The sequence below is a fragment of the Ooceraea biroi genome, chromosome 2, assembly GCF_003672135.1.
Source record: "Ooceraea biroi isolate clonal line C1 chromosome 2, Obir_v5.4, whole genome shotgun sequence".
Classification (NCBI taxonomy): Eukaryota; Metazoa; Arthropoda; class Insecta; order Hymenoptera; family Formicidae; genus Ooceraea; species Ooceraea biroi.
In genome coordinates this window covers 4,782,751-4,794,147 of record NC_039507.1, presented here as the reverse complement: position 1 = coordinate 4,794,147, position 11,397 = coordinate 4,782,751, and the positions used below count along the sequence as shown (strand labels likewise).

Below are 11,397 nucleotides of genomic sequence, written 5' to 3'. Positions count from 1 at the left end.
CAACTTTCCCGTCGAAGGAACATTCGTCTTGATCCAGAAGTTTATTAGTACAAAGAGATTCAATTTTTTATGAAGCCAGTATTTCGTCAAAAATTTCTATGCGGATATTAAATAATAAAGATCTCAATGTTATAAAAATGATAATATTTAAATAACTCGAGACGGATTTAATAATCTAGTATGTGTGCGATTGTGTAAAACTTGAGGTGAGGTAGAACGCGCATGGACGAGGAAGCGATATTCTCCGCTTCGTTATGTAAGTGTAACAAAAACAAACGAAACAGGACAAATCCCCCGAGGAATGCGTCGAAGATTAATGCAGGACTCATGGATCTGCATAATTTACATACTAATACGTGAATTCAATGTGTTCGGTTGCTCAACGACTGGCGTTGACGACGCGTGTAACGTGTAATGCGTATATGTAATCAAACGTGCCAACCAACGCGACCAGTCATCAGTTTCATCAGACGTATTTAGTTCGGCGATTAAACGCCGCCGGCAAAAATCCACGCAATGTTAAGATAGATTCAATAAAATGTTTAAGTACACTAGAAAACTTTCTCTGCGTAATACGTATTTCTATTTATCGCGAACAAAGCGCGCGAGAAATTTGCCAGAGATCTGTGTTTGGCAAATAAAACTTCATCCTTCGATTAAATAAGGCACTAACGCTCCGCATCTCTGTAGAAATCGTGTCAAACGGAATCCTACGGTCTTAATCTCAAGATTTTTCGGGCAAAGTGATTTCAAAACTCGAATTAAAATGCGATCGATTACTCACATATGGCATATCTACAAAATAACAATAAACCGCATAACGAATAGCCAGTCGACACTCAACAGCTTGCAAGCTTGCGTTGCTCCGATAAGGGGATTATCGATTTCTCAGCGATCTTCTTTGTCACGGATAACGATCGGCAGTATTTCCATCTTCAATCCCGTTTCACGGCGCGGCGCGGCCGATGCTCGGTTACAACGCGATTTTTACGGCCAATAAAAATATTAGTAGGTGATCCTTTTCCGCTACAGCCGCGGTCGCTCATCGTTTTCTGCCGCTTTCGGCCAGTATTAACCCCCTCGAACGGACACGAATTCCTCGACAATTCTCTCCAGCGGTCCGCGACCAAACAGATTTCTAACACAACGGTCTCCGAACGATATATTTTATGTTTTATGATTTGTCGAATGTTCTCGCTGGCATACGCGCTCCTTTTTGATCGCTGGAGCACCCCATGACCGCGTCTACCTCGTAGAGTCACAAGTCAACAGGCTCTATGCTCGACAAAGGGACGGCGAAATCAGACGATACCTCAGAACTCTGATCTAGCCTGTAAACTCCCGCCATTTCGATCCACCCTTCAAGCGATGCCGCTTTTATCTCACCTTGAGCATCTAATTCTATTTCAATTCGTGTACCTCGGTGCTGAAATGCACGCGCGTCCGCTGATTCCGCGCGTAACGAGAAGGGAAGAATGAACAAAGGCAGCTCCGAGTTCCAATTACATGATGTTCCTTTAATTATGCAGCATCGGTGGACCGGCCACGAACAGTTCGTAGGAGGCAGCGAACGGCTTTAATTTGGGTCTCTGGAAGATTTGCCAGAACTTGCTGCCCGGGGCGCCGTACGTGGGAATATAACCCGGACCGTGGATGGATCGGTATGGGTGGCCGTCTACGCCACCCGGTTCCGCCGTGTCCTTGGTCCTCGTACCAAGGTAGTCGTCCGGTTTTGTCTTCTTTTGTGGTTGATGTTCCGCGAGACTCTTCCCCGTATCGGGATTTCGGGATTTAGACGAGCTCGCTAAACTCCGGAATTGGATGCCTAAGATGCCGCTTTCTAATCAACTTTTTACCGCTTAGCGGATTTTACCCCGCAATCGGAGCCACGTCCTTTCTTTAGCTTCTGCTCTAGTGAATACACTTGCACGCTTTCGATCGGATTATCGTGTTCAGATTTGCGAAGTACGGCGCGAGGATTATTACCGAGCCCTTTTGGAAATACAAGTTCTTAACAAAACTGAGTAGATTAAATAATGTATTCTTTTTATTTTTAGTAATTCTAAAATAATAATAAAAATAATAATAAATAATAATAAAGTGATTTATTGGAGAATTAATAACGCCTTATCGTTTAAGTGCCATTTCTACGCATTTATATTTTCTGCAACCACGAAAATGATTGACCTTACTGAAATTGCGTGCATAACGGGAAGCATCTTATAAAGAAGAGAGTTCCAAGATTATTTTTATGGCACAAAAGGCGAGTAAGATAGCAAACTTCGTAAACACAGATTAAGGTAAAATCAGCGAACCATTGAGCCAGCCTCGATCGCTTAAGTGTCGAAAAACCCAATGTACGATCATACGTTTTTCAGCATGACAATGTGCACGTAATGCTAATCCACTTTCATTGCAACGCATGGTACTTAAACGATACGATTTGCTACCGAAAATGGCGCTGGTTACACGCGTTTACATTTCGCGTTCGGCGACTTCTCGTCTGACTCGTCGCTCGATGGACATTCGCGTCACTGAAGAAATACACACCGACAATTACGTCGATCGCCGAGATTTAATGTATGGTACCACCGTGTCGACTTTCGGAGACCGCAGGTAGATGAATTCTCTGGTGATTAAGTTAATCCGCTCAAACGTTGATGACGATGGTCTCCTCAAGTGGGCTGTAAAGATACCACTTCGCTGCGTATCATATGATTTATGGAGATTCTAAATCGACGTCTTTACACTGCACTTTTCAAATTCCACAACGGAGACGCACACATCATCCGTAATTGGCACCTGTGCGTATCTGCAAAATGAAACTCTCAATTTAAAAAGTTGCAGAAGTAACCTGATGAGTTCTTTCTCTACAATTTGGAAAGTAAACAGAACAGAAAAAAAAGATTATAAATATTTCTTATTCTAAACCCGCCTTTTTCAGACATTCTAAACTCGGTCTAAAATTCGGGGAAATGGAAAGAATTTAAAAGCTTTTCGCGCTTTTAAACCTTGAAACTGACTTAAGCAATCTGTAATCTTCTTCCTACAAAACTTATAGAACAGCTTTAATTTCCGTTTCTATATTAACACGTTGGGTGCGGCGTCGGTTTCTGAGGACCGGGACTGACTTTTCCGTTTGGGAGACGTCGGTCCCTAGGGACTGACATTATGTCCTAGCATGGCATTTCATTCTTGCATTTTATTCTTGCAATTTTAACTTGGATCAGTTTTTATTTGCTGTTGACTTGGTTTTAAGTTCCACGAGTTTTGGATTTGATGGTTGTTTCTACGAGCAGATCTTTGGAAGTCCTATGGGTTCGCCTTTGTCCCCAATCCTTGCTGATATGGTTTTAGACGATTTGGAATCTGACTATTATGTTACTTGACTTCAATTTAGAAACGTTTTATAGATATGTTGACGATGTATTTGCTATTGTACCGAGGGATAGGATCCAAAATGTACTTGATTTGTTCAACAGTTACCATCCGAGACTACAGTTCACTGTTGAAATGGAAAATAATTGTTCTATAAACTTTTTGGACATTACTGTTATCAGGGATAATAACAAATTGATTACTAATTGGTACCGCAAACCCACCTTTTCTGGACGATATATTAACTACCTTTCAAACCATCCGTTAAAACACAAAGTTAGTGTCGTGTCTGGGTTGGTTGACCGGGCTATTTTGTTATCGGATACCAGATTCCATGTTTCAAACGTTGAAACGATACGTACAATTTTACTGAACAACTCGTATCCTTCGCATTTTGTCAAAAGACACATTAATCGTCGACTGAGAGCAATTAAGTTTCGCGACAATAATGTTCACAGCAATATTGACAAGCCTATGGACAATAACTGTGTAATGATTCCTTACGTCAAAGGATTGAGTGACGATTTAGCAAGAATTTTGAAGCGTGTTAATGTTCATTGCGTTTATACAGTGCCTAAGAAACTCGATACAGTTATTAAACTAGGAAAAGATATCTTAACTAATAATCAGCATACCGATGTTGTCTATAAGATCGATTGTTTAAACTGTGCTGCCTGTTATATAGGTCAGACTAAGCGACATCTTGAGACCCGCGTGAAGGAACATAAATCTGACATCTCAAAGCATGTGAGCTGTCTTTCTGTAGTCAGTAAACATAGAATAGATAATAACCACGAATTCGATTGGCAGAACATAAAAATTTTACATCATGAGTGCCATAGAAGAAAACACGAGATTGCCGAAATGTTCTATATCAAGAGGCATGTTGATTCTATAAACCTACAGAAAGACACTGATAACCTACCAGCTATTTATGATACCATCCTGAAAAATAAGTAGTTGTTTGTCTCGAGTTCGGTCATTAGTCGTCAGACCTTTGTGAGCTTGGTACATTGAGTTGAGATGCTTCTTGATTTGCTACGGTTATTTTCAGCCAGTAAAATTTTTAATTTTGGTTTCTTATTCAAATGTATTATTGTACTAATTGTTAATTGATTGTTGTAGAAAATAACTGTGTATATATTCGTCGCACTTGAAAAAGACCCGAAATTTGGGTCGAAACGTCGTGTACTTGTTTTTCGGATTAAATTGCCAGTTTGGTCGAACATACCAGAGGAATTTGATTAATTATGTCCTAGCTCGCGCTGAGCTCTCTTCTGTCGGTCGAAGGGAAAGCATACCAAAATCGGCTCCGCACCCAACGTGTTAATTAAATTTATTAAAATATTATTAACAAAATTTTAATATAAAGTATTGCGATTGAGATGTTATTTAGTTATTTATCTGTAATCAATGCTAAAATATTGGATTGTAATATGTATTTGTCCCGTTTATTTAGTGTTTTTAACAATGAACATATATTACAACCCAATACATAATATTTCAAACACTCGGAAAAGTGTGCTCGATACATTCCGTCTTGTTACGTCAAATTTGTCCTAGATCTTTCAATAATACAAGATGTTAATCATTCTTGTCAACTTGATAAATTAAAGATTTATATTCTTGCATTACATAGAGGGTAATTTTCCACCTACCACATGCTCCTTTCAAATCCGATAATGTCGATCTGATATATTCCAATGACGTTGCCTGCGGGTCCCACCATTTTTTTCAGAACTGCTAATAGATTAGATAATTAACGGATACCTTGCACGCGTATAAAAGATACCTTGCAAAGTGTTTTTGAATAAATCAAATTGTTTATCTTCATCACGATCACCTTTTCCTTTCCATCATTGACGAATCGTGGGACGAATGATACCCATAACGACGACCAGCGCAAAGACGTTTACATAGTTTCTAAGAAGAGCGTTACGTTTTTGTGGCGACTTATCCGCTCTTTCCTCCGGCACGACTATCTGACTTAGAATTATTTCCACCTTGCTTACCAATCGACTTCCCTTCTGCGACGTTGCTTAATGACCATTCAGTGACAAATAGACCCGAACAGCTAGAGCTCCAGATGTTCGCCTTCGGCGGCAAGCTATGGCTGTTGGATAATTGTACATCGGTGGATATAGGAACGACTTCAAATTGCCTGGTACCGCCTTCGAGCACTCGCGGTTACAGTCGCCTGTCTCGCTCGTACCGCCCCATGAATGCGCACGTTAATACGAATACTCGGACACGTAAAAATACCAAACAATTACGTAATTTATTGACGTTGTCATTAGCTGAAACTTGCTAAATGTCTTCTTATGTACTAATGAGCACACTGATATTCGTATGCATCTTAATTATATCTTACACGAATCCGCCTTCTTATCAAATGACGCACTTGTATTTTATCATCAAATTACGCGAGGAAGCTTATGGATATAAACGTCTAATGTAAAAAGAAGAACAATGTACATTTTTTTCCTGTTTTTAGTGACAAAAAGTATAGATATCAGAATTTTCGAATGCCAACGTTCGTTGCTATTCGAGAGACGGGCTTGTCACGATGGAAGCACCCTTCGACAGACAAGAAAGAAAGGGAGCAGAATGAAGCAAGAGAGATAGATCGCGAGGCTGCGACGGGACCGTCGTAAGCGGTACGTTTTGGCATAATTTTCGGCGTGCCTCGATCTTTATGCAGATCGGGAGCAAACATCTAGTCCGACCGGCTGATTGGTATTCCTGGCGGCACGCGGCTCCTCACTTTCCCCCCAGATTTATCGTGCAAAATTCAGCCCGCATTTTTATATTGATAATCACTCACGGATGGACTCGTAAAGGGAGGAGGGACACGAGGAATGCGGGATGGGTGAGTGCAGTCACGACAATGACGTCATACCGACTGTGGTAGCATATTGTTGGGTGTGGGTAGATGGAGAAGGAGATTTTACTGCTTCTTCAGTACTCTTTGGTGTCCCTTCTCTGTTTCAGCTTGTATCAGCTCTCACGGTCGGTATTTGATTAATAAAACCGTATTTACATATCTTAATCTGGTCTAGATTGCTTAATTCGCGCGTGGTGACACAAGTGCCTACGTATCTGTACAAATACTTTAATATGACGATAATGATAAATTCTTCATCGGTGAGTCATTATGTTCACACAGAGAACGTGTCTCGATTATTATCACGAGATACAGATTTCCGTCGACAAGCGTGAGAGAAAAATAGCTGACAAGATGGAGACGGATGAGGTCGACGGAGCGCCTGTGCGCGTTATTAAGATGTTTGGAGAGTAAATAACAAGCGACATCGAGTACCGCTTCGTGAACAAGACGACCAGTCGGTTGGCACGTCAGGTGGCTTTTCGTGAACCGCCCACAGCGTGTCTTCGTAAACTTGCTAGACGAACAACGGAGAGAAAAAGCCTCTTTCCTCGCGTTCTCATTGTTCGTACGACCGAATAAATTGTCAACCTTGGATCCATTTCTTCGGCTGACGTCCGGCATTGTTCATTGTTTCCATGGTATTTTTGCATCATTCGAATTCGGTGAATTCGGATGGAATTCGGTAAATTTGAACGGAATTCGGTAAATTCGAACGAAATTCGGTAAATTCGAACGGAATTCGGTAAATTCGGACGGAATTCGGTAAATTCGGATGAAAAGAAATTGCATTGGATTCGCATCGGTTGTCATCGAACACTGCTTCGATTTATTACGAACATAGATCTTGTCGGAATCGAGCAATGAGTTTGCGAGTATTTATCCGTGTAAAAAAATCCTCCGCGGTAGACACAGACGCCCGCCAGCTGACTCACGCATACACTCGGTGGGTGATAAATAATAATCGCACGATGCCTGTTTGACAATCATTTGATAGGAGATATTGATAAGATTGATGAACAGATTCGATACAGCAATGATCTCAATATACTGGAATGTTTTGAGCTCGAATGATCAGCTGCAATTGTGTAATAACTGCAATTTGTGAACTAGCGAGACCCGTACAGACACATGCACATTTTTAATATAATAAAATATAATTTAAAAAGTAATCAGCATCTCGGCACATAAATTCTGACATCGAATGATTCTCATAGAAACTTAAAAATTTATGTTTATGCGCTCCTCGTTGGTCCATTTGATGCCAAATGAGCCATCAAACGTGTAATGTGCGGTTTTAGTAATCCAGTTAAACGTGTAACATAAAGATGTTACGAATAGGACTAATAATAGCACGATGCAATGAAGTTTGTGTTGTAGGTAGCGCATTAACTGGCTGACTAACCAACTTATTTCCATAGTGATTCTATTATTACGTCGATCTTGTAACAGCCAGACAGCATTGAATCATAAACTTACTCTTGCATTCGCTATCGTTTTGCTCATAAAAGCTCCCTTTTTCATTTTCTGTTTTTTATAATACAAGTCCTCGAAAAAATCATAAAACGCGTTAAAAAAAACCCAAAGAATTACTTATCAGCGGTGCTGATAGCAGCAATTTATATTTCGAATTATATGAAATTATCAGATCAATTTCTCCTTAGTAACATTGTACACAAGCGTGATGAGAATGTGGTGATTCTCCTTGGCGAGATTGTTCGCACGGCTAAGGTGCATTGCTATGAATGACGCAGTTAAAGTAAACATCGTCGATAAGGGCTCGTGCAGTGAGGGTGGGAGGAAGCGAGAAGAGGGTAAGCTGAGCCGATAACGCTCTTGCAGGTGTCTCGATGCTGATCCGAGGCGAGAAGCCTGATGCGGTATAATCGTAGCAGCAACGTTCCCGGAGGGACCGATGACATAATCGCGGCACGTCCGAACTGTGTCACCTGCACGATCGTTATCATCGCGAGTGCATGCACGGCAAAAAGTCGACCCTTTTCCAGGTAATAACGGGGATGCCCAGCTCTCCGTTTCTCGTCGTGCTGGACACATCACGCGTCTCGTTCATCGGATATATCACACTTGGATATTCCCCGTGTCAGCCACCTGTCAACGCCTGCAGAACGAAGACGATCGCCGCAATTAAAATGCCCATATAATGCGACGCAGTCTGCGCCGTGGCCCGATCCGCAAACGCGCACGTTGCACCAGATCCTTGTTTTCGTAGATAAATGACGGCGCAGAAAACCTGCTATCTGATGTTGTCGCAATAATTACGATCGGCTGATTCATAACGCGCGGGCGTGCGATCGTTGCTTTCGGAAACTCGGATACTCGCGATGGACTGTAAAATCCATGAAGCTTTCAACACCTGTCGAAACAGAATACTTTGTTACTTTCGCAAACTGATATTTCTCTGCATTTAAAACGATAAATATGTGTATCGAGATAATTATTCTTTATTTCTTCTTGACAAAATTTGGCATGTAAGTAGATATATAAAAACATTATACTGGGTTCAAGTATCATATTTCTAATTATTGTATTCGATATTTCTTATAATAGTATTCACACCTTAATCGATTTCTCGGCTCTACCGACCTTGCATTTTGCAACATGTTAAGCCATCAGTTTTTTTGGGATCCAAATCTCCATTTGAGAATTAATCCAGAGAGATGCAGATACGATCTAGTTTTTTTGTATGATGCATCACTATGTGGTATCGATGAATCGTAAGATCAAAGAAGCAGATAACATCCCAGTCGCGCAAAAAATCCATTCACCGATCGAAAAATTCACGAAATTTATATGGAATCAAGGGAATAGCACCACATGAATGATTGGATCACAATACGATCTAATATTAGTTTATCGATTGCTTTCAAGAACACACATAAATTAGCCTTGCGGATGGCTGATTCATCCGGCAAAGCTTCCAGAAAACAGCGGGCCGAGGATTTCGAGCGTGAATCATTGATACTCAATACACCCGATAATCGATGTTACGATCGGCCACGATTCCGCCGTGCGTAGGCACGCCAGAGAGCCACCGGGATCCTGTTCGGTTAGATCAGCTCTAATTTTACGAGGTACCAAAGGTAGCCGCACCGGATACATGCGTGTGTCACGCGATTCATTTTGACAACGAATGAACAATTCGTTGTGTCGCGAGCGTACCGACATGTCGCTAAATTAATCCCCCGCTAAGTACTTATTACTATATCTTAATCGAGGGACTATCGATCAAGCGATAACCGATTAAATTAACATCGAACCAACGTGAAAATTTCTTTATCTTCGAAAGAAAAATACTGGCGCTAACGTTGGCTCCTTTTTACTGCATTCTCAATAATTTTGTTATACTCTCTATTTCATCTTATTTTGCCATTTTATGTTTTGTATAAAGCATATATTTATAACAAGTGCTTTGCACACGTACCTCAAATAAATCGTTATTTTCGGCGTGCTTTACAAGCTCGTGATAATGAAACGTTTCTGGTGGATTCTTCCTACTGCTTTTATTTTTCACAAAGCCCCTTGCTTGGCGCTCTTTGGTCGCAGCTATTAGGTCCCGCTGAAAAATAAATTAGCGCGCGGGATAACCATGCAAATCATATCTTATTTTCGAATTAATCTCTGGCCTTTCATTATCGAAGGATCTAATGGATATACGATGTTCAAAGATCGCCGAAGCGGTGCGTGGTCGTTGCCAAGATTGACCGCCATAGGAAAGCAGAATTCAAAGTGTGTGTTTACAAGAAGTGACGTCACTTGCCCAGGGGGACACGTGTTGCCAGCCTGTCTGGCCGGATCGCACCGCCGTAATCCTCGATAACGAAAAAACCACTATTATCCTATCAGGCGTGGGTATAAGACTTTAAGCCATCGCTTCAGGTAATCGACACCTTCTGCATGTGAGCGCGCGCGCGCAGGTAGGTGGTGCAATTGCGACCATCGACTGCAATCGATAATCGTAATGGAATTTGTGATGAAATTCTTCATCGAAATCGCAATTGCAGTGCACATAACTGTGATGCGCCAAGATAAAGCTGGTGTCGAACAAGTACATGCAAGCATGGATATACGTGGCGATAAAATTAAATTGTTGTAAGAATAAGTAGATCAAACAACGTGTACGAGTAATTGTTAATGGAGATAAATCTCTGACGCATCAAATTTTCTAAATTTGACTAATGCTTTATTAGTTGACCACGGGATTATTAATTAATAATGTGAAAATTGTAACTAATCACGTAACAGCGATAAGTTTTGTTTTGTTATCTGTATGACATAAGTGCTTCGTATGTACCAAAGTGTTTTTAATGTGCGTGCATATTTTAATGATAAATTACAATAGTTTACGAGAATGCGTTTTTAAATAAAAAAATGTGTAAATGTACAAATTAGTATAGTTTTCGGAAAATTAACAGATAACATTATGTGCTTACATTTGCAAAAGTTTGTTTTATCCATTAAAATACGAAATTACTTAGTAGTCACACTGCTTTCTTCTTCCAGAGTCGACCGCTCAAAAGCAACTGCGTTGTAGAGAACGAGGACGTGGTGATGGTCCCCTTTATATTGTGTTATTAACGTTTCTCCGGCGCAGAAAATGTGCACGGATCACTTGTTACTTATTACGCAGGTATGTACCAACTGCAGCATCCAGAGCGCCTTGTCATTACACAACTATCGACAAACCCGATGAAAGTATTTTCCTCTGCTTTCAGAAAGTTATAACACACCGCAACAGAATAAGTCCCTGCTCCGGTTCGATGCACAAACGAGCATTTTTCTTTTACGGGAAAAAACATTGAAATAATATATCGCTTTCTCTTGACAGGAACACTTCTAAATACGCTACCTAAAAATACAGGGTAAGGGATATAATAATTCTATGACATTAAAAAGAAGATGAATGATGAAATTTGTTGTAACAATGGAAACATCATATAGTAAAAACAATCGCCGAAGAGATGATACAATTGACAGTAATTACATAGGTTTGCGTTTAAGATGTCATTAATACTAAAAGTAACTTCAAGTAAAACCAGAATTCCTTGTTTTCTTTATTCGCGTATTAGCGTCCAGTATCGGAAAATATACCGTAATTATCATTACGCCTTAATTAT

The 11,397-nt window shown here is 40.5% G+C and overlaps 1 long non-coding RNA gene across 3 annotated transcripts; it reads right to left on the bottom strand.

Moving 5' to 3' along the window:
- Nucleotides 1-5,637: 5,637 nt before the first annotated feature.
- On the bottom strand, nucleotides 5,638-10,868 carry LOC113563616. Of its 3 annotated transcripts, none has more exons than XR_003407543.1 (3): nucleotides 10,714-10,868; nucleotides 9,705-10,223; nucleotides 5,638-8,636 (listed from the first exon to the last, which is right to left on the bottom strand). It is a non-coding gene; the product is annotated as an uncharacterized LOC113563616 (long non-coding RNA). The 3 variants fall into 3 exon arrangements; XR_003407544.1 differs by having other exon boundaries at nucleotides 9,705-9,839; nucleotides 10,714-10,848; XR_003407542.1 differs by lacking the exon at nucleotides 10,714-10,868 and having other exon boundaries at nucleotides 9,705-10,706.
- Between the last annotated feature and the right edge of the window lie 529 nt (nucleotides 10,869-11,397).